This window comes from Gadus morhua, chromosome 3, assembly GCF_902167405.1.
Source record: "Gadus morhua chromosome 3, gadMor3.0, whole genome shotgun sequence".
NCBI classification, from domain to species: domain Eukaryota; kingdom Metazoa; phylum Chordata; class Actinopteri; order Gadiformes; family Gadidae; genus Gadus; species Gadus morhua.
Genome location: NC_044050.1, coordinates 2546025 through 2572418, shown reverse-complemented (window position 1 = coordinate 2572418; position 26394 = coordinate 2546025). Strand labels below are relative to the sequence as shown.

The 26394-nt window shown below is 45.4% G+C and overlaps 1 long non-coding RNA gene across 1 annotated transcript; it reads left to right on the top strand.

Moving 5' to 3' along the window:
- Positions 1–1203: 1203 nt before the first annotated feature.
- LOC115540672 (uncharacterized) lies at positions 1204–3267 on the top strand. Its single transcript, XR_003976217.1, has 4 exons — positions 1204–1350; positions 2108–2177; positions 2281–2435; positions 2743–3267. It is a non-coding gene; the product is annotated as an uncharacterized LOC115540672 (long non-coding RNA).
- The last annotated feature ends 23127 nt before the right edge of the window (positions 3268–26394 follow it).

Genomic DNA, 26394 nt, shown 5'->3' with positions numbered 1-26394 from the left:
GTCCATAGGCCTACTCCTCCTGTCCTCCCCTCGGTCCATAGGCCTACTCCTCCTGTCCTCCAACTCACTCAATCCATAGGCCTACTCCTCCTGTCCTTCCCTCCGCTCGGTCCATAGGCCTATCCTCCTTCCCTCCACTCGGTCCATAGGCCTACTCCTCCTGTCCTCCACTCGGTTCATAGGCCTACTCCTCCTGTCCTCCACTCGGTCCATAGGTCTACTCCCCCTGTCCTCCACACCACTCGTCCATAGGCCTACTCCTCCTTCCCTCCACTCGGTTCATAGGCCTACTCATCCTTCCCTCCACTCGGTTCATAGGCCTACTCCTCCTGTCCTCCACTCGGTCCATAGGCCTACTCCTCCTGTCCACCACTCAGTCCAAAGGCCTACTGCTCCTGTCCTCCACTCGTGCTACAGGCCTACTCCTGACTTACTCAATGCCAGCGACCACAAATACCTGCTTTATTTTCTTTAAAATGAATGCCTTATTTTGGACGCTTGAGAATTGGGAATTGTTTACTTTATCATTAGAGGCCAGAAGTCGAAACCAAACTACCCTGGCTGCTAACCTTGAACGTGTTCTCTGTTTAAACTAAGCATGTTATATTCATTCTCGGGTTTAAAGGGACAAACGGGGGAAATCATTTCTCTAAAAAGTTCCCACCCCGACTGCAGCATGAACCGTATTCAACTGGCCCGTTTCTCCACCTGGAGGTGAAGTCTCGTGTGTGACTGCCCTCTCCAGGGGCTTAAATGAACTGCCTTGATCTCGGTTTGATATGCTGATGAAATGGGCCGCTAAGAGACTCCACGTCGCGCTTAAAATTTTAAAGGCTGAAAATTAAAAATACATATATGATATATACAATTGCGCGGAGTGACTTTATGGGATCATGGCTTGCCAAACCCTAAACCCTGCACGGATCGACAGTTTTATGTATGTGAAATGACGGGCACCTTAAAGGTGACATATTACGCTATTTTCACAACAAGTAAACATAGCATTTGAGTTTTCAAAAACATGTTTTTGAAGCTGTTTGCTTGAAATAACTTTTAGGAAAAAAAATCTCGCCTGCTATTCCCTCTGTTTCAGTCCCTTTCAGAATGCGCTGTTTCAGGGGGGTGTAGCTTCAATGCAAATGAGCTACCATCCATTGCATTTGGACACACCCTTCTAACAAACTGTTACCATGGTTACGGAGAGAGTGTACCGTAGCATGTGAAATTAGCGGACATGGCAGCTTCAGTGGTTCAGCCATATATGTTCGAACCTGAATCGGATCCTGAAGAAGGAGAGGAGGCTCCTGCAGATCCTCAGACTCCAAGAATTCAGCAGGATGCTTCTGAATGGTTAGTCAAAGAAAAACTTTCTATTTTTTATGGAACTTTTCAACGTCATTGTCTGAGTTTCCCGCATAAGTTAGACGCTAGCTGCTGGCACTAGATATATAGAAGACATTAGGGTTGACGCGGTGTGGACATTTTCACACCGAGTAATACACTCGCGTCAACACCGGTATTACCGAGTATACACGGTAGGCCTATAAACTTTGAAACTAGGTCAACCGCCATCTTATCCGTCAACTCTCCTCTCAGTTTGTGACAGTGTCTGAATCGCTGTCTAATCAATACTTCATTCACTGCCTCTTCCGTGTTCATTAGAATATTATGAATAGTCTGCGTTGGGTTCAAATGCTTGAATCAGACGATTGCAGGGACAGACCCTGTGATTCAGTATGCATGGTAAGGTGCTCTTGGAAAATATGTGACATAGTAGTAGTGCAAACGAAATAAAAAGAAGTATGTAGTACTAGCCATCTTTAGAAGCTAGGCGATTATATAGTAAGCCTATTGAATTTACACTAGTTATAACTATATTTTTCTTCTATTTCACAAAACGTGAAATTATGTCAACCAGATGTGTTTGTGTTGTAAACTTGAGAATGCCTAGCGCTACTGGACATTCACCTCAGGCTAGGAAAATGTGGCCATCTAGAGCACGCACCAATCTCAGACGTGGGAGCTATTATTGGTTGCAAATACTGGTATGCCAGGTTTATTTACTTAGCATTATACATGCATGATTTATTTGTATTTGTTTGTATAGGTGCACATGTGGAAATTGTGCCACAATGCAGTCAGAGCCAGAGAACGTATGCTGTCAGGAGGTGCCTCAGGTAACATTAGCAGCTACCTAACCCTTACCTACACTTATGTTTGCAGTGCATGATTTCTGATAACATGCCATTGCAGATACTCACCTTATGTTATCCATAATAGGTTACAAGACGGCAGGAACAGCTGGATGAAAGGCCTCCCTGTATGATAGACCATCCAGGTGTAGAACCGGTTTGTCTAAATGTGTTCTCGCTGCAGAACACATTCAACATTTACAGAGCTGACGACGGTCCTTTGCGACTACGGGGGATAGTGCAGTGAGTTTTACCTATAATAACCTACTTGACTGTTCATACACAATAAACTAAATAAAGTCAGCCAATGCCACAATTTCACATCATATTTTAACATATAGCCAATTTTTTTCATAAGCAGATACGCATATTACGCATTAATTCACATAAAACATTGTACAGATACAATAAACATTTATTGAACGCAGTCATGAATATTTGTGCATTTAAATACAGTATAAGTGAAGAATTCACTGAATTCAATGAGAAAATGTGAACAGAGATGTTGACATTGTAGAACCTGTTGACTAACAATGTTACATTTTCTCAGTCGTTACAGGTATTTAGCCTATAGACATTTTGTGAGCTGGTGCTGGGGCTTCCTTGGGCGGAAGATACGGGTTGTTATCCCATCATGCGTTGTTCTTCGTATACACCGGGAGTTTCCTGACGCCCATGGAAGATAAGGAAGCTTCAAACCACCCTCCCTTGATTGAATCTGGAGACGTAGCTGGCGATGACCTCCACCTTGTCTGGATGCTCATATTCTGAAGACAGTTCCGGCGGGATGTTTATCTTCAGAATCTCTGCTCTGTACGATGCTGGGTCGACAAAGACCTTCTCCATGATCATGTCCATCAAATCATTCACATACTCTGTGCAACACACACAAAAGGGAATCACTAGTTACAAGATTATTCAACAACTGTTCATGCATTGACATTTTGCACTTTGAATATTTGGTATATTTTCAGGTATTTATGTGCATATGGTATTTATGAGTTTGTCTCATGTACTTTGTCTCATGTTCAATATAAATGTTTATTTTCTGAGTAAAATTAAAAGTTGACACTTACGGAATGTCGCCTCAGTCTTCACTGGTTTGGCTCTGCACTCTCCCTTCCTGGCCATAGGAAAGGTCAGTCTGAACATAAGATCCCCTGATGACGTAGTGGCTTGTCCTCAATCAAAATGCTCATTGTAATGCAGTGCAGCCAGGTAGAGTCTATGACATTAAAAAGAAAAATCAAACATGGAAATAATTGCAAGAAATGGGAAAATGTTCACAACAAGTAATCTCAGCCTAATTTACCTGCACAGCATTCCTAGAAATGGATAGACAACATTTTTAGGAGCGAACCGCAGGATCACAGCGTGGAATGCCTCCAAAGACGACGTCTGGTGGTGGGGACTGAGCTTTGCTATATCCCTCAGTCAGGACTGTTTTCTTGGTCAGCGCCTTCTCCAGCTTGTAGAATGCAGGAGTTGCTGAAAGACAAAAATATCATACATTATATCCTACTTATTGGTAAGTATCCTAATTATTGGTTGTGCCAAAGTCCTTGAAGGACACAGTAGCCTGGAAAGCTGTAACAAAAAGTATATATTTATGATAGTAGGGCATTCTTAGGAATAAAACATGACTGCAGTGTTACAGTATAAACACAACCAACCTTCACTTCTGTAATGTGAACGAAGAGTCTTCAAAGAGAGTTGTGTGCCAACATGGTGTCTCTGAGGTGGCTCAGTATTGCAGCCAATATCCCTTGTAGCAGGTAACTCAGATGATGCATGATGCTCTGAGGCCTATCGGGAAAAAAAAGATGTCAACCTTATCTTGCATGTATAGCTCTGTGTCTGTATCAAGCATAACTATAATATACAAATTATATTCACCGTGTATATATAATTACTATTCACATTAAAAGGAATACACAGCTAATTATTTGTATACTTACATGTCCCTCGTCTGCAGGTATTCCATGCAAAGTTGGAAGGGACCCCACGTTCAGATAAAGTTTCACAGCTAATCCTTCCGTGTACTGACCGAAGTTGGTGAAACCGTCAGTCGTAAAGTGGTTATAGCGCAGACCAAAAGGTTTTTGCCAACTGTAGCCGGGACTTCGCCTTCAAGAATGAAATCAATCCACGTCGCTCTTTCGTCCTCTGGGACACGATGGAGGGATTTGTGGACGTCCATACAGCCAACAACAGAACACCTCTTGTAAATCCTCGACATGATGAATTCCAAACATGCAACACAATAGGCCGTATCTATTTTATACTCTGATTGAAGGGGGGTGGGGAAGTGGGAGGTCATATTCAAATGAGCGCCCCTTCCTACGTAGGAATGGGCGCTGAAACTGACTCGCTCGTTTGGTAGCTTGAGGCGGGCTGCTTCCAGAAATTCGTATCTTACTCAAAAAATCATGTACAGACATTTTTCAAAGTTTGTATGCGTGTGGGAGCACCATATACCCACAACAACACCCCAAATCCCAGAAAAAGTGCTGTTTTCATAATATGTCCCCTACTAGTAGCATAATGTATCTTCATGCTACTTTGAGAAATGTAGCACATTTAAAGTGATATTGAAGTCGTTATTGATGTTGAGAGACATGATACGTTCACATTTGTATAAATAAAAAAACACGAAGACACACTTGTATGTATCATCAGACGAACAATCAATAATTATCTTCAAACAAATATTGAGAAATATTTTTTTCCCTTTTATGTAAGTCCTAGGCCTATGTGTAAAGCATCTTACATGACAATTAATAATGTTTTGTATTGTTCTACTGACAAAGACTATTTAATGGCGAGTTTTAAATGGATTGATTTTGTATTTCAGCTTTTAGAAACGTGTCTCAGTGACTCAGTTCATCGTGTGGGTTTATGAAGGCAGGTCATGTTAGCGGGCCTCTAATCCCCATGCATCAGCGTTATTGACCGCATGGGCTGTGGACTGAGCTTGTGATTCCAAACGTTATTTCAGGGTCTGGCATTCACATAATTGATATGTAGGCCTAGGCCTATCTGTCATAGCGTTATCTTCCTTTAAGAAAAAACATAATTTGAGATATACAGGCCTTAATATAATAAATATAATTTTAACACAATGCAAACAATTAAATTGCAAGATCACTGAGTTCTGCACATTTTGTCAGGCACAAATGCACACACACACACACACACACACACACACACACACACACACACACACACACACACACACACACACACACACACACACACACACACATGCGCAACCGCACGCACACACAGACAATTCAAAAATCTCTCTTGAATAAAGCTGAATAAACAAGTTTGACGAGCAGAGATGGATGAAGGTCTGGAGCAGGTCGTCTGAGGAGCAGCGCCTGGTTTGTGGGTTCTGGTCGTCCGTGCTGGGGGACCCTGATTGGTGGGTTCTGTTCGTCCACGTTGGGGGCCCTGGTTGGTAGGGTCTGGTGGTCCGCGCTGGGGAGCCCTGGTTGGTGGGTTCTGGTCCTCCGCACTGGGAAGCCTGGTTCCTCAGGTCTGCTGGCCTCTGCTTCCACTGCTGTCAATAATTCTAGGTGGGAAAATTAATTACTTTGAATTTCTCCATGTTCAAACCCTATTGAATTCAAATGATCAATTAAGACGTTAACATATCATGGTGTAATGCTTGCAGAGGTGTCAAAAGTATTCACATTCATTACTCAAGTAGAAGTATAGATACTAGCGTTTAAAAATGTAAGGAGTAAGAACTGAGTGGTTTTTGCATCCAACCATTCAAAAAATTCTTCCAGGTATGGCCAGGGATGTGGAAGGGTTGGCTGGTCTTCTTGGCTACCAACCTCCTCAATGGTGCTTGGTTGGGACATTTCGCTCATCTACGTCTGCTATTTCGTAGCTGGAATGTAGCGCGACTAATGTCATGTCAGAGAATGTAGACGGGCTCTGGTCATGCGCAGGTGCCATGGATCGCGTATAAACCAATAGGGTGTCAGAATGGTATATGTTTGTATTCTCATCAAACCAATCAAATTCACTCTATCTGATGGCACGAATCATCTGGATAGGTTTTTTTGTTTGTGTTTTTTTCGGAGGAATGAAAACAAGCAGAAATTAGTGAGTAACGAGGCCATTTTTAAAAATTAAGGAGTAGAAAGTACAGATAAGTGCGTGAAAATGTAAGAAGTAGAAGTAAAAAGTAGGCTGAAAAATAATTACTCCAGTAAAGTATAGATACCCAACATTTCTACTTAAGTAAGGTAACAAAGTATTTGTACTTAGTTACTTGACACCTCTGAATACTTGCCACTATCCCCGATCACTATCACCTCCACACAGGCCCCGAATGGACAGATAGTTCAAGGGTTTTAATGTGTGGGTTCAGAAAACAAACCTCAAGATGGACTGGATTTTAATTCACCGATGTCTAACCAGGCAAGTGCTTAAGAACACATTTTATTTAAGAACCTTTACTGATTTCGGTGATCAAATGTCCACCTTCAATGTTTGTTTGCAGAATGTTCTACTGCTGAAGTCAGACCAAGTACAGGATCTGTCCCGGGAACTTTGAGCAGAAACTGGTGAGCAGAACGGTTGTAGGCAGCAGACGTAGCAAGTACAGGTGACAGGTAGAGGGGAGGGCCCTTGAGCATGGTTTGAAGATAGATAACCATGAGGCTGTGAACAGGACACAGTTGTGTTGGGATTGTCTTGCAAACAGAGCAGTGTCTTGTTTTGAAAGCAGCTTTATAGCAGAGCGGATAGCAGTTTGACAGTGAGCCTCAAGCTTTGCCGGTGTGTGGTTGCATGCCGACTAGGGCTGTAACGATACGCGTATCAAACCGAAAATCGCGATACTCAAAGCCACGAACCTGTCTCGCGGTGTGAGAAGGCAGAAGCGCGATACGCCCTTTCTAACTCTGCGGTCAAATTGTCCGATTGAAATTTGCTAATAATTTGTCTAAATAATAGTCTGCTGACAGCGCCCCCTCCTATCGATGCCGTAGGTATGCGACTGCAATCCTCCGTGGCTACGGAGGATCGCATTTCTCCACAGCCGTCGAAGTGCTCATATGCGATATGAACGACATTTATCCAGAGGGGGCCTGTGTGATCCTGTCTCTAGTGTTTTGTGTGATTTGACTGGCAGTTTGTCTGCTTATAGGTCGGAATGAAGCGGCCACCGATTATTGACAGGATGGGTACTTTATTCTACCGGACTCGTTCGCTTCTTCACTAGACACACGCGCTACCGCTCGCTCTCCTCGCTCGTCCACTCACTCGCTGACGTCACTCACACACGCATACGCACATTGCCATTCTGGCGCACACACTATGCTACTCGTAACGCCTCGTTATTGCGACGTTCATGACATTCAGGTTTTTCTCCATCTATTGAAAGTTAGGCTATTAAACATGTTGCATTCTATACGGCCTGATTATGTCATTATTTAAGCTGCTTAGCCTAATAAGAAGTGCTAATAAGGATATTTGACTAAACCAACCAAACAGTTGAAAAAAGCATCCTCCCACACGTTATTTCTTTATTCATTTAGCTATACTTTAATAGTATTCTTTCTGTTCAAATCTGTTCAGTGTTCCAAATTATTTGTTATTAAATGTTGGGATGTTATTAAATGTTGTTATGACAGTCACTGGGATGAATGCTCATCCCAGTGACTGAAGGGGGAGCGCATCCTCTACAAGAAGCCATTTGGATTGGACTGTTTATTTGGTGTGGGAAGGACAGAACAGTCAGATACCCAAGTACTGATATTCAGTGAGCTGGTCTTGGATTGTCCCTTCCAGGGGGTTGATGTTTCGGGCTGGAAGAGGCACAAACCTCTTGCGACCACGCCACGTTAACTTGGTCTTGGCTATCCTGAATTACAGGATATCGTCTAGATAGCGTCTGTCTCTCTTCAAACACTAAGATCTGCTCTTGATCTGAGTGTTTATTGCAGGGTTCAGAGGGAAGGTTGGGGAGCATGTTCCTCGTCACCGTTGACTCATCGACCACGCGACTTCAGCTCCAAGTTAGAATGGCGTAGCGCCATCAGTGTCTCCTCCCGGCGGACTAGTAAACAGTATTACCGTGAACAAGACAGCGACCTGTTTGCTGCCCTGCATGGTACGTTCACATCGCTAGGGTGACCGTGGCCCAGTGGTTACGGAGCCTAAACGTCATATTTTCTGTAGTATTTTTGTAAGAGCTTAGAGTGGTGGGGGTTGTTAGAAAGGAGCCACACAAGAACATCCATTCGACCGACGGATGGAAAGGAGAGTTCCCCTTTGGGGGCATTGACCCCTTGCTATAGGAGCAGGGCGCCCAGCTCGGGTCAAAGGGTTCCATAAACAAAGGTTGATTCTCATGTAGACATGCACACAGCCAGAGCTGGCTATGCAGTCATACAGAACCACATTCCAGCAGAACGTTCATCCGTCGTCACCCGTCACCCGCTCCCTGCAGGCTTCATGCCTCAACATCAATATGGCTGCTTTGAAAATACAGGAGAAGGACGAGAAAAAAGGAAACTGCAACTGCTTTTGCTCGGTCTTGATTAAGTTGTGTGTGTGTGTGTGTGCCTACGCGTATGTGTGTACTATTTGTTGAAGGCAGGAATGAAAACACATGAAAGCTGGTGAATGTATTGGCTCTGGTTCAACATTTGCGGTAGGATTTATATCCTTGATTCCTGTTATGCTCAGTGATTGCACTATAGCAGACTATGGAGTGGTCCTGTCACAAACGCAAGCGCTCTCCTGCTCACATAGAACCTGGGGAGAAGAAAACAAGGCGAGGAAAAGGAATCTTAGATTGAATGGCCGTCCCGGTACCCATACCTCATTGGCTCTTTGAAATACGGCCATCCATCCAGCCTTTGTTTACCTAGCCGCTACACCGCCATATCCTTCCCTTCCTGTCTTAATGACGCGGCGCCACATGCTATGTGACACATGGAGAGAGGTGGGCTCATCAGGCTAATGGAGACTGAAAGCACTTACGGCCCCTTTCCCTCCAGCCTCAGCCCAATTAGCCTGCCCATTGGCTGCACAGCCCTCCCATTTGTCAGATATAGGGTCTGTGAATGAAACTGAGTGAAATAACTCCCTGTGTTCCCACTCACAGGAGATAGAGCTGCACAGCGACGGGGAAGTGTGCTTGGGATCCACGGTTCATATCTGTGCTAAAAACGTTAATTTTCTCACTTACGTCTGGATATCTGCTTCTATTTGCGCCTAGCATCAAGGCGCAAATTTGAGCGTGTCCACAACGCTCAGACGGACCAGGAGGTGGCTCTGATGGGGGGACAGAAAGCGCTCATGTAATGCCTTATTAACTGGAAGGCATGGTTTTGCACAGATGTACTTTTGATCGCTGGTTGGCTGTAGAGCGCTGCCGTGTCTCCGCACTACTTCCTATCCAGCCCCCGCCCCCCAGGCCTGGCATCCAGGCACATCACCCCGATTGAAGGATGTTTAGACACACAGAATCATTTGTCTTCTGATATGTTGCCAATAGGGGTGTAATGGTACACAAAAATCTTGGTTCGGTACGTACCTCGGTTTTGAGGTCACGGTTCGGTTCATTTTCGGTACTTTAATTACATTATTTTAATATGATAGGTTGTGATCTAAAGTGGGCCGGTCTGAGGCATGAAACTCCAGGGCTGAAAATGAGGCCCACTCCGGCCCTGCACAGATCTCTCTTCATTAGTGTCTGCATAGCCTCCTAGTGGCGTTACAAGATAAAACAGATCACTCTCTTCATTAGTGTCTAAAGCACCTCCTAGTGGCATTACAAGATAACACAGATCTCAATCTTCATTAGTGTCAACAGCGCCTCCTAGTGGCGTTACAAGATAACACTTGAGATAATTCCTTAAAGAGGACCTATTATACTACTTTTCTGCTCTTCATTTCTTATTAATGACTCCTATAGCGCAACCTGACACGAATCACAGCACAAAAAAGATGTAGATTTTCGGGAAACTCTTCCTCTCATCTGGGCGCTTTCAGCATTCACTGCCAACGCTCGGTTTCGTCCTTCTCTGCCCCCTCGCCCCCCTCCTGCCAACCCAACTCCGTTGTGATTGGTTACCTTCCTTAAAGCGCGCGAGCGGGCAGATTTGACCAGGCATATGGGGGCGTGGCAGGAGTGCCTCTACGTAGATGATTTCCCGGAAATGTGAACAAGTGAATCGCAAACGTTGTCCCGAGTGTTTAGCGCTCTGCACAGCCACCCCAGACTGTCAGCAGGGAATACGTCGAAATGCATGTACGTCATTATTTGACACTTTAGTATGGTTAAACATGACTATCAATCATTATAACAATGTTTATAGGTCATAAAAGTCGAAAAAGCATAAGAGGTCCCCTTTAAACGGCTACAAACATGTAACAAATTCAACAAATTTCATCATCAGATAATTGTGGATACTTAGAAACAAAATAATTAGTTACTAGGTCCACACCTCTTTTTAGGGCTAAAAATGAATTGGAAACTAAATCAACTTAATAAAAGATCAGTGGATGAGGACTTCTACAAGATGAGTGCCTGCTTAATTAAAAGGGACATATTATGAAAACAGCACTTTTCCTGGGATTTGGGATGTTGTTGTGGGTACATGGTGCTCCTACACGCATACAAACTTTGAAAAAAGTCTGTACATGATTTTTTCAGTGAGATACGCATTTCTGGAAGCAGCCCGCCTCCAGCTATCAAACGAGCGAGTCAGTTTCGGCGCCACCTCCTACGTAGGAAGGGGGCACATTTGAATATTACCTCCCACTTCCCCACTCCCCTCCAATCAGAGCATCGCTAAGATTTTGTGGACCAGCGGACGAGCAGCTCCGGCGGGGGGAACTCGGCGCTAGTCCTGCAGCTAAGCTCCGGGAGTGCAATCCCTTTCTCTGGTGCCGAGCTCACCCCGCCGGAACTACCGCCGGAAGTCGGGAGGAGGAGACATGGAGTAGAAAGGGTACTCTCGGAGCTGAGCTGCCGAGCTACCCCGGCCGGAGCTGCTCGTCTGCCCGAGGTGCTAGTCCACTGGAGCTGCCACCTAGCTTCGGCGCCAGTTCAGCTCCCGGAGTACCCCGCCGGAGCTGCCGGACTGCGGCCGTATGGCTTTGACTGCGGACGGACTATAGTTCAGCAGCTCCGGCGCGGGGAGCTCGGAGACAGTCCGGCAGCTCAGCTCCCGGACTGCAATCCCTTTCTTCTCCATGTCGCAGTTCATGGACTTCAGAGAGTCAATGCCAAAGTTCCTTCCCCCCAATTCTTCTCAACCATGGCCGAGATATCCCCCACTACGAGTGTTACTTGTGGAAGTACCAGAGACGTCAGACACAGTCTTTATTATTCATAATATCATCCGAGGCGCACATAGCTTTTGGCCGTGATATTAGATATATTATATAAATACCTGTATATAATATTATTATGTTAGCGCTCCAGGAGTCAGCAAACGGCAACAATCCCTTCTCCTCCATGCTGTGGTACAGTCTGACAGCTCATTGGTCAATGGGCAGCAGCTCATTTGCATCAATGCTACAGACACCAGAAACAGCGTATTCTGAAGGGAGTGAAACAGAGGGGAATAGCGGTAAACAATTTTTTTTTCCTAAAAGCTATTTCCAGCAAACAGCTTCAAAAACATTTTTTCTGGAACTCAAATACTATGTTTACTTGTTGGGAAAACACCATAATATGTTTCCTTTAAGACTTGTTACTTTGAGTCCACCATGTGAGACATCTGGCCAACCAAAGCTGCAGTTGACTTTTCCTCAAGTGGTTTTCATACGGATGACTTTAACATTTACCAACCTCACTTTCATCTCAGATATTTTACTCAAGTATGACTTTGTAGTACTTTATACACCACTGGTTTCGAGTGTAATAATCTTCCTACACCTCTCTATAAGGAGCCTAATTCTGAGTATGTTCTTGTTGTTGTTACCCAGCCTGCTGTCCCTGTTTCTCAGCTGAGGGACCCCACTATTGGCAGGCTGTTCTTTCAGCAGGCCTTCAGAGGAAAGAACTATGGACAACTTCAATAGAGGGAAAAACATTTTCTACACTATTAGTCAGTGAATGCGATTTGCAGTCGAGACCACAGGAATTTCTTTAAGAAGACAACAACATATATATATAAAAAATAACCAGTGCTTTAATGGAAATGTTATGGAATTCTCGATTGTGATGGAGAAGGGGGGAAGGGGGGGCGGGGGGTTGGGGTTCAAAGTGACAAAGACAAAGTATGTGTAATTCAGAACAGCCAGAGACTGTCCTGCCTGCCAAATGGAAGGCATTTGTTTTATTCTGATTTATTTGATCACGCTTTTCTTCTTTCGCTCTGTCTCTGTCGCTCTGTCTTCCCAGTCTTACCCCTCTTTATTATATTGCTGCGGTGGTCGTTCTTCATCTTCTACTTACTCCACAGATTGCCCATGGAGCCTGACAAAACGGTGGACAGCCTTTACTTATGGAGTCGAAGAAGAACAGAGTTGCACGAAGACATGACGTCATGTGCTACATATGTCAGTGTCTTTGCCTCCTAAATCACATGGGGGCGCTGAATGCCCCCCCCTCCCCCCCCCCCCCCCCCCTAAACACACATACATACACGCACATACACACACCCGATGGCTGCTCTGGAAAAGAGCAATTGACGGCCACATGGTGGTAATGGTCTCAGTGTGACAGTTTGTTTGCATTACAGAGAGATCCTTATGCTATGATGATGATGTCTATAAAACTCCCCATATTTCCATGGCCCAACACATCCTTAAGTGAGTGCAAACGACTTCAGTTATTTAGTCTGTGATTTGATGCTCACTAGAGGCTCCGTCAGATCTTTATCCAGCCAAGATGTCCCATACAGAAACAAACGTTTGTCGTGGTTCAGGGTATAGTAAGGGTAGGGTGTGTGTGTGTGAGTGTTGGTTTTTGGGTTTGGGCTTTGCCACTAACAAGGCCATTGTAATGTGAGATGGTGTGTGTGGCTTGGGTTTTTTACAAAAGCAGAGCAGGTTTTGGTGAGGCAACCGCCGTCAATATGCTTAATATATTGAGTAATATTCATGTTAAAGTCGTGCCGTCGTTTATTTACTTTTCGCTAAATTCGAATATAATAATACTGCGCCCTTTTTGAAAAATTAGCTGCACTTCGTTCATGGAAGTAAGTGAGAGTTAACCTAATAATTATTAATATATTGAGTAAAATACATGTTAAAGTCGTGCTGTGGTTTATTTAGTGTCATCCGTAATCGCCAATGTGATACTACACCAACATGATTTAGCAAAACTGTCATGCCTTTTTTTATCATCTAACTTTTAAGGAATAAATTGTTTTTAGATGTGTTTCTAATATTATGTTTTACCTTCATGGTTCAGGGACTTCCACCACAGGCATATGGGAATGACTGTGGGATCTTCATGATTATGGTATACTCAGGCGCAGACTTAAAATGTACTGAACAGATATAACAACGCGTGTGAACGTTGTCACCAACTACATTTTTCGATCACAGTACGCTTGGTACCTTGCCATTTGACTTCACTGTGGAATTAAATTAAATGAAAAAAGAGCTGACGATTGAAAAGATACATTTAAAATAAGAATTGGATTTTTGACATATGTAAGGTTACAACATCGAAAAATTCTTACTTGTATTTATTTATTTTATTTTATTGGTTTAGTTCAGGGACATTGCACGCTAATCAACATTCAAAATGTAAGTGAGCCAGAGTTAGCCTGAGAGGCTAGTTTTCATCTGTTGTCCCCTGCCAGATATTCAAAAGGCAACCTAAAATTACAGAAATAAAATGCATATAAACAAAGATTAAATAACAACATAGTCGTAAGAATGAATTGACAGACAATAGCAAACAAACAATAAAATAAGCAGACAATAAAACAATAAAACACAGTGTACATTAAACATTTTAGGAAAGTGCACAAAACAGTAGATTAGAGCTGGACAAATGCTCCTACAATAAAAACACATTCAGCAGCATAGAACACAAACATGCAGAACAAACATATATAGCAGCATAAAGCACAAACATGCAGCACAGACATACAGCAGCCTAAAGCATAAATTTGCAGCACAAACATATACAGCAGCATAAAAACACAAACATGCAGAACAATTAACTTAGACACTAACATGACCTGCACAGGACAGGAGCACACAAGAGACAAGCAAGCAGGACACAGCATTTACCAAGAAGTCGGCAGGAGAAGCAATTGCAGTCCTAGTGTGTACATAATTGACGACCAATAAGCCATATTTTCAGCTGCCCTGAAAAGGGACGGTAAGAACAAATTTCTCTAATATGAGCTGGTAGTGAGTTCCATTCCTGTGACGCTGTAACTGAGAATGCTGAGTGGCTGAAGGCAGTTTTTCTAAGGGGTACTACACAGTCTCCCCGGGACGAGCCTCTGGTTGTCCGGTTGGTATTTGACCTCTGAGTGATACACTGTTGAAGTGGTGGGGGGGCTTTGTTGTGCAAAATTTTAAAAATAAGGCAAAGATTTGCATACTTTATTAGGTTGTCCCAGCTCAGAAGTTTATACTTTCTTAAAATTAGACAATGGTGGTAGGTGTTTGACTTCCGGTCCATGGTCTTATTGGCTTGTGCGAAGCTGGTCAAACAGTATGTGAAATGTGACATTATCATAGCATGCATATAAATCTTTGCTGCATCAGTTGTCATTGAATTTCTAATGAAGCGAAAATTCGATAAGTTAAACTTAACCCTGTGACCAACTTTTTTTACATGAGATTTGAATGACAATTGAGAGTCGATTATGAGGCCAAGGTACTTGAACTCAGAGACAACTTGTAATTTTACTCCTGACAGCATTATGGCTGGGTCTGGAGTGCTCCATTGCTTTTTGGAAAAAAACATGCAGACTGTTTTTGATGTATTTAGTTGAAGGCATGATTGAATTAGCCAAGTTGAGATGCGGTTCAATGCATTGGTGAGTGTTGCTGCAGCCTGAAGTTTATTGCTGCCATGTGTAAAAATCACAGCGTCATCAGCATAAAGCTGAATCTCTACATCAGAGCACACAGAGGGCAAGTCATTTATATAAAGACTGAAAAGAAGTGGACCTAGTATTGACCCTTGTGGGACACCAGTTAGTGTATCCAGCGCAGAAGATTTTTGATTGCTGACATTCACACACTGGATTCTGTTCATTAAATATGATTCTGACCACTTGAGGGCATTATTGGAGAAATTGAATGAGGAGAGTTTGGAAATGAGTACGTTGTGATTTACTGTGTCAAAAGCTTTTCTAAGGTCTAAGAATACAGCCCCAACAGTACCTCCCTTCTCCATCATAGACTTAACCTTTTCAATTAAGAGGCAGTTGGTAGTATCTGCAGAATGATTGGCTCTACACCGAATTGCATGGGATGCAGTGTAAAGGGGCTGTTGTTTAAATGGGAAATGAGTTGTTCTGCTACCCACTTCCCTGCGACCTTGGACACCACGGGCAAGATGCTGATTGGCCTGTAATTACAAATAGCCTGAGAATCGCCTGACTTAAAAATAGGTGATACAACGGCTGTCTTCCAAACCTTTGGGAATACCCCTTGTGAGATTGACAGATTGATGATCTGTGTAATGGGGGGTGCCAATACATCTTTAAGGTGTTTGAGCATGGCTGAGTCCATACCATAAACATCTTTTGTTGGGGAGGGTTTGAGGGAATTTACGAGCATTTGAACTTTACTGTCTGTGATGCAATTGATGTTAAAAACGGGCAAAGTAATATTAATTGGTATGAGATTAACACAAGTGTGAGGGAAACATTGTGTAATCTCAGCGACAGAATCAATAAAATATTCATTGAACACTTTAGCCAAATCTGCTGGATCTTGCAACAGGTTACGATTGTCTTTTAGTTCTAATTGCCTGCTGCGCCTTAGATTATCCGACCCCATGAGCTTCTGGATCTGAGTCCAAATTAATTTTGTATTGCCTTTCGCCTCATTAATGATACTTATAAAGAAATTTGCTTTAGCTTTCCTCATCTCTTTAGTGGACTTATTCCGTAGCGTAACAAATATGCGTTTGTCATTCACCCGATTTGACATTAACAACCTTTTGAGCGCAAGTGTACTGAACAGATATGTACTGTATACATATTTTATCTTGTCAATTCTTGGAATATCCCCTTACTTTAGAAAGACATGCCAGCCCTCAGAAAATGGTGGTGCACAGTACTGCTTGAGAACTTCCACCTGGATGGGTATGTTTTTGTTTATTTCAAATATGAATATACACCTCAACCCCAATATTAACAAAATATGTATAATTCCTACAATCATTTATCTTTATTTAACATACATGGCAGAAAGTTCCCACACTTCATTGAGGAGGCCAAACAAATGGCGGCTGGACTACTTCCACCAGTCTTCAGACTGAAGCGAAAAAGAGAAGTGAATGACGTTTCCAGTGACAGAATGCAAATAATATATTGTATAGGCTTAATATTGATTTGACTGTTTGATTATTTTGACAGTGAGTTGGAGCTGATGGCAGTCAGCATGAAGAAGCTATATCTTTAAGCTTCTGTCGATTATTTGTTAAATACATTTTGAGGAAAATTTGGTGTGGTTATTCTTCAATGTATATTTATATCAAATTATGATGATATACTTAACAAAAAAATAAATTAGATTATTAGACATATTAAAACAATTACTTAATTCTAAATACTTCATTCTAATGGTCAACTACATAATGAGTAAAGTGTATAATACACTAAATTCCACTAAATAATTGTCTACACACTAAATTAGTTTATTTGTCTAACGTTAAGCTATAAAAATGCTTACTGACATATTGTTTTATTATGTTCATTTTTTGGCCTAATAAGTTTAACGCAAAGAAAAAATCTGGTATTTGTCTAAATAACGTTAAGAAACCTTTTTTAAACTATAAAAATGGTTACTAAAGTGTCGATTTTTCTTTTTCTTTCTTTGTTATGTTAATTCAGGCGATAAATCAGTTTATTTGTCTATAAAAAAATAATCGGAGGTAACTTCCGTCCAGCCACAATACTTCCGTCCCGCCTGGGTGTTCTGTCACGCCAGGGTGTTGTTCTCCGGAGCTGCAGCTGGATACTATTGGAGCCTCCCGGTTCTCTCGGTCAAATGTCTAATGGAAATAACATGGGGTTTTTGAATGATCATACACAACAATCTCTAGGTGGCGAAGAAGTAAAAGCTGCGTCACGTTTTGAACTACAAACTTTTCCATCTAGTTTAGACTGGGTTTTGGGATTGTCGGTGCCGTTAAAATAGTGAACGGCAATTGACAATCGACAATGTAAAACCCCAGTCACTGCAGTCATGTGATTGACTGAAAGCGAGGGAGGCATCTGATTGGCTACAGAGTTCCTTGTTGAAAAAAAATCATTTGTGAATCCAGCCCATGGACGTATTATAAAATGGACAACGGATTCCAAAATGGCGCCTATTCATTCCTATGTAAACTGCTCAATGGCGCAGGGCAACATCAAGGAGAGATATGCTTCCGCATCACGGGTCCATAGCCACGCCCTACTTCATGATGTACCGGATGCAGAAATATTCTTGTTCTATTTCATGTAGGCTACGCCGTCTAGGCTTCGCCTTATGGGCTTGTCCCGTGAAAATTCAAACTATGCACCTATCAGCGTGGGCACCGCCCACATTTCCCCACGGTATCGTGTCTATATAACGTGGTGTATACCGTCGCTCATCTTCCCTTTTCTTTCAGCACTTGTGCTTATCAGCGATAAGGATTGAGATACTACCTAAGAAGATGACTTCTACAGCAGAACAACTTATCTCCCAAGCCGGTGGCAGCGGCTCGGTAGAGGCCTCGGACAAATGGCCCTTTTCAGGGCCACCTGAGAGCGCTCCTGGGGCTAGGTCCTTCTCAGGACTCCTATGCGCCTCCTGTCCCGCGGAGGCGCATCTTGCGGCTTCCTACGGCCCGGAGGAAGCCACAAGATGGCTGGTGGTTTCCCGCTTTTCCAGCGCCATCCTCCAGCTATGCCAGCCGATAGCCGTTTCGGCCTGCCGGCATATGGCGTGGGCAACAATGATTCAGCGAGTCATATGGCTCTCCCACACTGCGGTGCCGTAACGGGAGCGGGCCAGCCTGGTCCAGGGTCCACTAGCGCCGGATGGCCTATTTGGTCCCCGGTTCTCCGAGGTTCTCGCGCACCAGCAGTCTGTCTGTGAGAATCGTTCCCGGTTCGGGGCGATTCTCACGGGCTCCTCCCACCAGCAGGTCGGGAGGAAGCGGGGTCCAGGCCGGTCCCAGCGTTCCAGGGGACCGCCTCCGACTCCAGCCCCGGTGCCGCAGCAGCAGCAGCAGCCGCAGCCGCCGCCACCGCGGACGGGTAGAGCAGCGCCACGGACCGGGAAGTTCCAAAAGCTGGCTCCGACTTTTTCCTTCCCAAATAATAATAAAGAAAAAAGTAAAGACCGTTCGGCCGAACGGCAGTACATGGTACCTAAAGAGCGATATTCCTTAGGCCACCTGTCCCTTGGAGCCTCGTGGACGGATCAGAGACTCGTTGCACGAGCCCGTGGATACGGCCGCTTGTACGGGTCTCCTGGTTCCCCACAATAAAGGTGAGGAGACGGGTCCGCGCGCTGTGGCTACAGCCTGCGGACAGCGCATGCGCATAGGTGCGGCGGCCGGACGGCTCGCTCCCTGTTCAGCGGGCACGAGCGCTACGTCTAGACAGCTCGTTGTTTTTACAGCGGCTGGTTCTGGTACGTCTTCTACGCTCGCTGAGCCTCCTCCCTTTCATGGGAAGCCCCCCTTGGTTCACACGCAGTGTGGAGGCGGTAGGGGCAGAGGAATACGGGTTATTCCTGGACGGTCTTCCTCAGCTGTCGGCTTGCCCTCTCTCCGACCGCTATGCGTGTTGGCAAGAGCGGTGCGTTCTGTCATCGTGGTTGGACACCACGTTGAGATGGGGCCATCCCATACAGTTCAAGCGTAGTCCCCCACCCTTTATGGGGTTGGTGGAGACCACGCTACGGGACCCGGCTGCGAGCACGGCTCTGGCAGCAGAGGTGGCATGTCTATTGGTAAAGGGGGCCATCACTGTCGTTCCCCCCCATGAGTCTCACCTAGGGTATTATTCCCGCTACTTCCTGGTTTCCAAGAAGTCAGGGGAAAAGAGACCTATTCTGGATCTTTGTTACTCAACAGATTTGTTGCCACGAGGAAGTTCAGAATGCTCACTGTCGGAGCGTTGTTCCGGTGTGTGAGAGAGGGCGATTGGTTCACATCCCTGGATCTCAAGGATGCTTACTTCCACGTCCCTGTTCGGCAGGCGCACAGGAAGTTTCTCCGCTTTGCCTTTATGGGGATGGTGTACGAGTACCAGTGTCTGCCGTTCGGCTATTCCCTGGCTCCGCGCACCTTCTCGAAGTGTGTGGAGACGGCGTTGGAACCGCTCAGGCGTCAGGAAAAGAGGATTCTCTTCTACCTAGACGACCTGCTTATTCTGAGCAACTCAGAAGAGACCGCGAGAAGGGACACCATGTTGGTGATAAACCATCTCTCCTTCCTGGGTTTTGCCATCAAATGGGAGAAGAGCTCCCCGCTCCCCAGCCGGCAGACAGTCTACTTGGGGCTTTGCCTAGACTCAGCCACCATGACTGCGATGCTTTCGCCTCCTCGGCGAGACGCCATCCTGTCGGCGCTCTCCCGTTTTCGCGTTCGCAGAAACGTGACCGCACTGTCCACCATGCGCCTGTTAGGGCTGATGGCAGCTGCCCACCCCGCTTTTTATGCGCAGACTCCAGCGGTGGTTTGCTCGACAACGGTTAGACCCCAGGCGACACAAGCTCAGGGTGCTCCTCGTTCCCCGTTCGGTGTCGCCAGACCTGGAATATTGGAAAAGACCCTCCGCCCTTCTCAGGGGTGTTCCCCTGGGCAGGGTGGCGTCCTACGTAGTGGTCTTCACAGACGCCCCCTACAGCACACATAAATGTGTTGGAGCTCGACGCTGTGAGGAAAGTGCTGTTGCATTTCTTTCACCTGGTGCGCGGCCGCCACGTTCTGATCAGGACAGACAGCGTGTCGGCGGCGGCGTACATCAACAGACAGGGGGGAGTCCGCTCCCCTGCTCTCCACCGAAAGGCGGTCGAGCTCTGGCTTTGGGCTCATCAGTATCTCCTCAGTCTGAGAGCCCTGCATATCGCGGGCGCTCAGAACTTTGGGGCGGACCTCATGTCTCGAGGCGCTCCCCGCCGAGACGAGTGGTGGTTACATCCCGACATTGTCAGACTGATCTGGCAGAGGTTCGGGACAGCGCAGGTGGACCTCTTCGCGTCCAGGGAGAACACGCACTGCAGGTGGTGGTTCTCCCTCAGCCCTCGGGATCTTCCCCCGTTGGGGGTAGATGCGTTGGCACACACACCTTGGCCGCGGGCTCTCTTGTATGCGTTTCCCCCGCTCCAGCACTTTCGCGGTTAGCGCCGTGGCCAGTACCGTTCAGGCCGGATGCGCTTTCACAGGCCCACGGGACGGTGCACCACCCGCCCGATGTCTCGGGACGGCTGTTGGTTTGGCTCCTGAGAGGTTGATCCTGCAGGGCAAAGGTTTGCCTGAGACGGTTATCAAAACTATTCAGAGCGCTCGTGCGCCTTCTACTTCTTCCCTCTATGCGGCGAAGTGGTGCGCCTTCCCTAATTGGTGTGAGAGGAACCACGCTGTCCCATCTCAATGCGAGGTGGGAAGCGTGCTTTCGTTTCTGCAAAACTTATTGGAAAAAGGTTTGGCCTTCTCCACTATCAAGGTCTATGCGGCAGCCGTTTCGGCTGGCCATGCAGGCTGTGATGGTGGACCGATCTTCAGCCATCCACTGGTCAAGAGATTCTTGCGTGGGGCTAGACGGGTTAGGCTTGTTTCACGCGTGCTTACACCACGCTGGGATCTCCCCACCGTGTTGCGCGGATTGTCCAGGGATCCTTTCGATCCTTTCTCAGGCCCCCTTGGATGCCCTGTCATTTAAGACGGCACTCTTGTTGGCCTTGGTTTCTGCCAAGCGGGCCGGTGAGCTAACCGCTCTGTCTGTCAGCCCGAGTTGCTTGTTGCTAAACGAGGACAGCTCCTTCGCGTTGCTCAGACCTAATCCTGCGTTCCTCCCGAAGAACATTAATAGTTCTTTTCGGTCGAGGGATATTGTGCTTAAGGCTTTTCACCCCCCGCCTCATTCTAGTGAGGCGGAGGCGGAGTTGCATCTCCTGTGCCCGGTTCGGGCGTTGGCTATGTACGTGAATCGCTCGGCCGCGTTCCGCAACAGTTGTTTGTGTGTTATAGGGACGCTAGCAGGGGCCGCGCTCTCTCTAAGCAGCGGTTTTCTCGCTGGGTATGTGAGGGTGTTTGCTCAGCCTAATCTCGGCAGGGCTTGGCGCCACCGTTGGGCGTTAAAGCTCACTCCACACGGAGCGTGGCCGCTTCAACGGCTCTACTCAAGGGCGTTTCGGTGGAAGACATCTGCGCGGCTGCGTCTTGGTCTTCCCCCGGCCCCTTGGTCCGGTTTTACATGTTAGACATGTCCAGGGCTCACTCAGCAACTCTGTGCTGGAGTCCGGGACCCCTTTTACGGCTTAAGAATATAGACATGTTCTTTAAAGCGGCGTGGTTGGATTTCCTCTCGCCGGCTGGCGAGTTGGACTTGATTACCAGTCTTACTCTCCCACCTTTTTTCAAATGAAAAACAGGCTAGGGAGGTTTTTCTATTGGCTCGCCAATTGTCAGGTGGCTTTGTTTGCCAGTGTGGCACTCCCGCCGTTTTCTTCTAATAAAAAACGGCCGAGAGAGTCCCCTTATTGGAGAGCCGGATTCTGTGGCTCCGCCCCCGGTAGTAGCGGACCTAATGAAACCGTGATGCTCTGGTTTTTCTTTTCCTTTTCATGGGTTCCATGAAGCACGGATTAGAGCCGGAGTCTTTACAGACTCACTTTTTCCTCCCTTGATCATTGCCTTGCTTGATCTAGGAGGAATTCGTTTTTTATTAAGCTGTTGTGTTTTACACTTCCTTGGCTTTTTTGAGTCTTAATGTGTTCTGGTGACTTAGGTTGTTTTGACTGGGGTCCAGCAGGAGTACATTGATCGGGCTCCGCTCGCAGCTTCACCTTAGCCCATAAGGCGAAGCCTAGACGGCATAGCCTACATGAAATAGAACGATAGTTATGTTATTATAACTCTAGTTCTATGATTGTAGGCGTAGCCGTCTAGTTTCCCACCTGCTGTACCCTCCAAATGCTGAAAGAAAAGCGTGGAGGATGAGCGACGGTATACACCGCCTTATATAGACACGATACCGTGGGGAAATGTGGGCGGTGCCCACGCTGATAGGTGCATAGTATGAATTTTCAGCGTGCGCAAGCGCGCGCACGGGACAAGCCCATAAGGCGAAGCCTAGACGGCTACGCCTACAATCATAGAACTAGAGTTATAATAACATAACTATCGTTTTTTAGCATTGATAGCATTGTAGCATCATAAGCGAGAGTTCTGATTTCTTGTTTACCGACCATGGAAGTACAGGTTACTAATCCCCCGATGATTCTCTGTATGTTTAACAATTATTATTTTAGATTAGTTTTCCCCTTTTTGACTTTATAAGAAAAGCACCTTGTGTATACCTTTGTGAATGTTAAAACCGAAATAATAATTACCCGTTTTTTAATATATTTCTGTTTCTGAAACAAGAATCAAATGCCCAATATATACACAGACCCATCAGCTGGTGTACCCAGGGAACTCACAAGGTGTTAGGAAGCAAAGGAGTCTGAAATGACCCCACATGGTATCATGGACCTATTATGTGTGGGTGCAATAAATAAGACTGATATGATGGTGGCGGTGCCAGCCCCACGTCAGGTTTAAAAAACAAGTAATACTGAAACTGAATCTCAAACTTGATCCTGAAATGTATTTAACATGAAATATTGTACAGGGAGAGGGCTGTGGCCGCAATCGATGGAGGAGGCAGTCAGGTGTGCAGGAAGACAACAACAGGAGTATGATGGACAGGGATCTGACATGGACAGGGAATTTATTTATTTAAATATTCAGAGGAAATCAGGCCTACTGTAGGCCTATGTAAATAAGATTAAAGATGTCTAGGATAGTATAAATTATAACTGTAAATGGCAGGTGTACTTTGCTTTTGATGAAGCCATGATGTTATATTAATAAAAAGCATTTATTGATGGGCACCTTTCAGGCCACTGCACAGCTTACATGCATAATTAATAAAATATTAAAAACAATTGGGTGGTGCGTGTTTGTCACTTATGTGAAAGAGCTGGAAAGAGCTGGAGTAACGGAATAAGATGCAGCTGGGCAGGCCGCTGAGAGGTGGTGCATGAGGCATGATGGTGGCACGGCAGACAAGTACAGGAGCATGATGGACTGGGAGCTGATGAGGAAACAAAGATTTTCTATCTTAAGATAAAATATACTCTGAAGTTTCCAGTTTCTGCAAACAGAAGGGAAGGGGTTTAGTGAAGGCTTTGTATCATTAATAATATAGACTGTGACAAACAATCAATAACAAAGAAAAAAATAAAACTAAGTCTTAGTTTAAAGCCCACTCATCACGTCAAGGTTCAGGCCAAGAGTGGGAACATAGAACAAAGACTCGCATCACAAACTCAATCACAAAATGAAAAAAACACATAAATACATTAAACATGTACATAACTACGAGACCATAGACCCAAATCACAAACTCAGACTGTCACAACATGTAAAAAACATAAATACATGAAACATTTACATAAATGCAAGACCATACGATATGTTTGGGTTTCTCTTGTTTTATCTTAAAGGTCCCATGACATGCTATTGTATGTATTCTTTAATATAGGTATTAGTGGGCAACTAACACAGTATTCAAAGACGTTCCCGAAATTCAGCCGTGGTGCAAATGTAGCAGGGTTAATGCTTCCCACTTGCCATTGCCAGCGAGATCCTTGCGCTGGCTGTGGTAGTGGGAGCCTTGGTTGGAATGCTAGAGCTCCCCCTAGCGGAATGCGGGGGTTGTATTGTACGTTGCTGCCTCCTCTCCTCAGTCTACGTATACCCCGGCTGGGAGAGGTAGGTAGTCAGAGCAGTTAAATATGAATCCACACTTTGGCGATGTATTACGGGAGTCTTAATGTACATAATACTGTATTAATACTTGGTTGCTTGTACATGTATATATTGTGTTCCTTGGAATCGGTAATTACATTTAAATGGACTTTAGGCTTAGGATCGCTAGCTTGGCTACCATGTGCTTTGGTCGTAGCTACTTAGCTAGCGTGGACTTCGCCAAGAATGTGTATTTCAGCTTGTCTTTCTCTCATGTTAGGCTGCCATTGTGAGGGTTCTCAAAGAGCATTTCCCATGTTAAATATTCCACCAGGTATGTCACCAAACGCCCATTCAAATATTAATTAGTTTAATGTGATATTTATTTCCATGTAAATGGCTAGTCTACGTATACCCCGGCTGGGAGAGGCTGCCATTGTGAGGGTTCTCAAAGAGCATTTCCCATGTTAAATATTCCACCAGAATAAACGGCTGGCTGCCAATGGTTCCATCGTGGTCTCAATCACAACGCAACGAGAGAGTACGCAACCGCTACACAGTTACAGCCACTCCGAGCCAGTCGCACATTGAGCTTCCCCCAAATGCGCTGTTTTGGTGTCTGTAGCTATAATGCAAATGAGGAGGAGCGAGGCGGGTCAAGGAGGAGGTGTGGCCCTGAGCAGCTTGCAGCTACGGTACCATGCGCTCTGTTTACAGTGGATGTATCGCAATGGCGAGGCGCACAAAGCCTTTAGCCGTGTTCTGTAAATATTCTAGAACACACGGGAGTCCTGGAGCTCTATATCTAAATATTATCATATAGCCTACATAGATATCTATATCATATAATATATATTATCACGGCCAAAAGCTGTGTGAGCCGATATTATGAATCTCAAACGACCGCGTTGGGTTCTCCGACGTTCCTGGTTCTTCAACGTCCTCATCAATGTGAAGTAGACTGAACCGCGACAAGGAGGAGAAAAGGATCGTTGCCGGCAGCGCTTAGGCACCTCCGCCTCCGGCGGTGGTCCCTCAGCGGGGCTCAAGCGGGAGACATTCGCCGCCAACAATCCCTTTCTCCTCCATGTCGTGGTTCATGTTCTTGAGGGAGTCAAAGCCAAAGTTCCTTCCCCCCAATTCATTCTCAACCTTGGCTGAGATAACCCCCAATACGAGTTTCGTTGTAGAAATACCAGAGACGAGAGTCCAACGTGTTATGCGCCATAACACCAAAAGCAGAACGGTTATCCAAATAACAAGGAAGTGTACAACACTTGCGTTACAGTCCTGGAGCTCTATATCTAAATAATATCATAATACATAGAAATCTATATCATTTAATACATATTATCACGGCCAAAAGCTGTGTGCGCCTCCAGACGATATTACGAATCACAAACGACTTTGTCGGGTTCTGCAACGTCTCTGGTTCTTCCACTTTCACATCAACCTGAAGTCGACTGAACCGCGCGCTGCCTGCTGCCGGCTGCCCGCTGCCGGGCGATGGTGCCTCGCGGCAACCGGCGGCATGTCGCAGTTCATGTACTTCAGCGAGTCAAAGCCAAAGTTCCTTACCCCCAATTCCTTCTCAACCATGGCTGAGATAACCCCCAATACGAGTCTCGTTGTAGAAATACCAGAGACGAGAGTCCGACGTGTTATGCGCCATAACACCAAAAGCAGAACGGTCATCCAAATAATAAGGAAGTGTACAACACTTGCGTTACAGTCCTGGAGCGCTATATCTAAATAATATCATATAATACAAAGAAATCTATATAATTTAATACATATTATCACGGCCAAAAGCTGTGTGCGCCTCCAGACGATATTATGAATCACAAATTACTTTGTCGGGTTCTGCGACGTCTCTGGTTCTTCCACTTTCACATCAACCTGAAGTCGACTGAACCGTGCGCTGCCTGCTGCCGGCTGCCCGCTGCCGGGCGATGGTGCCTCACGGCAACCGGCGGCATGTCGCAGTTCATGTACTTCAGCGAGTCAAAGCCAAAGTTCCTTTCCCCCAATTCCTTCTCAACCATGGCTCAGATAACCCCCACAACAGTCTCGTTGTGG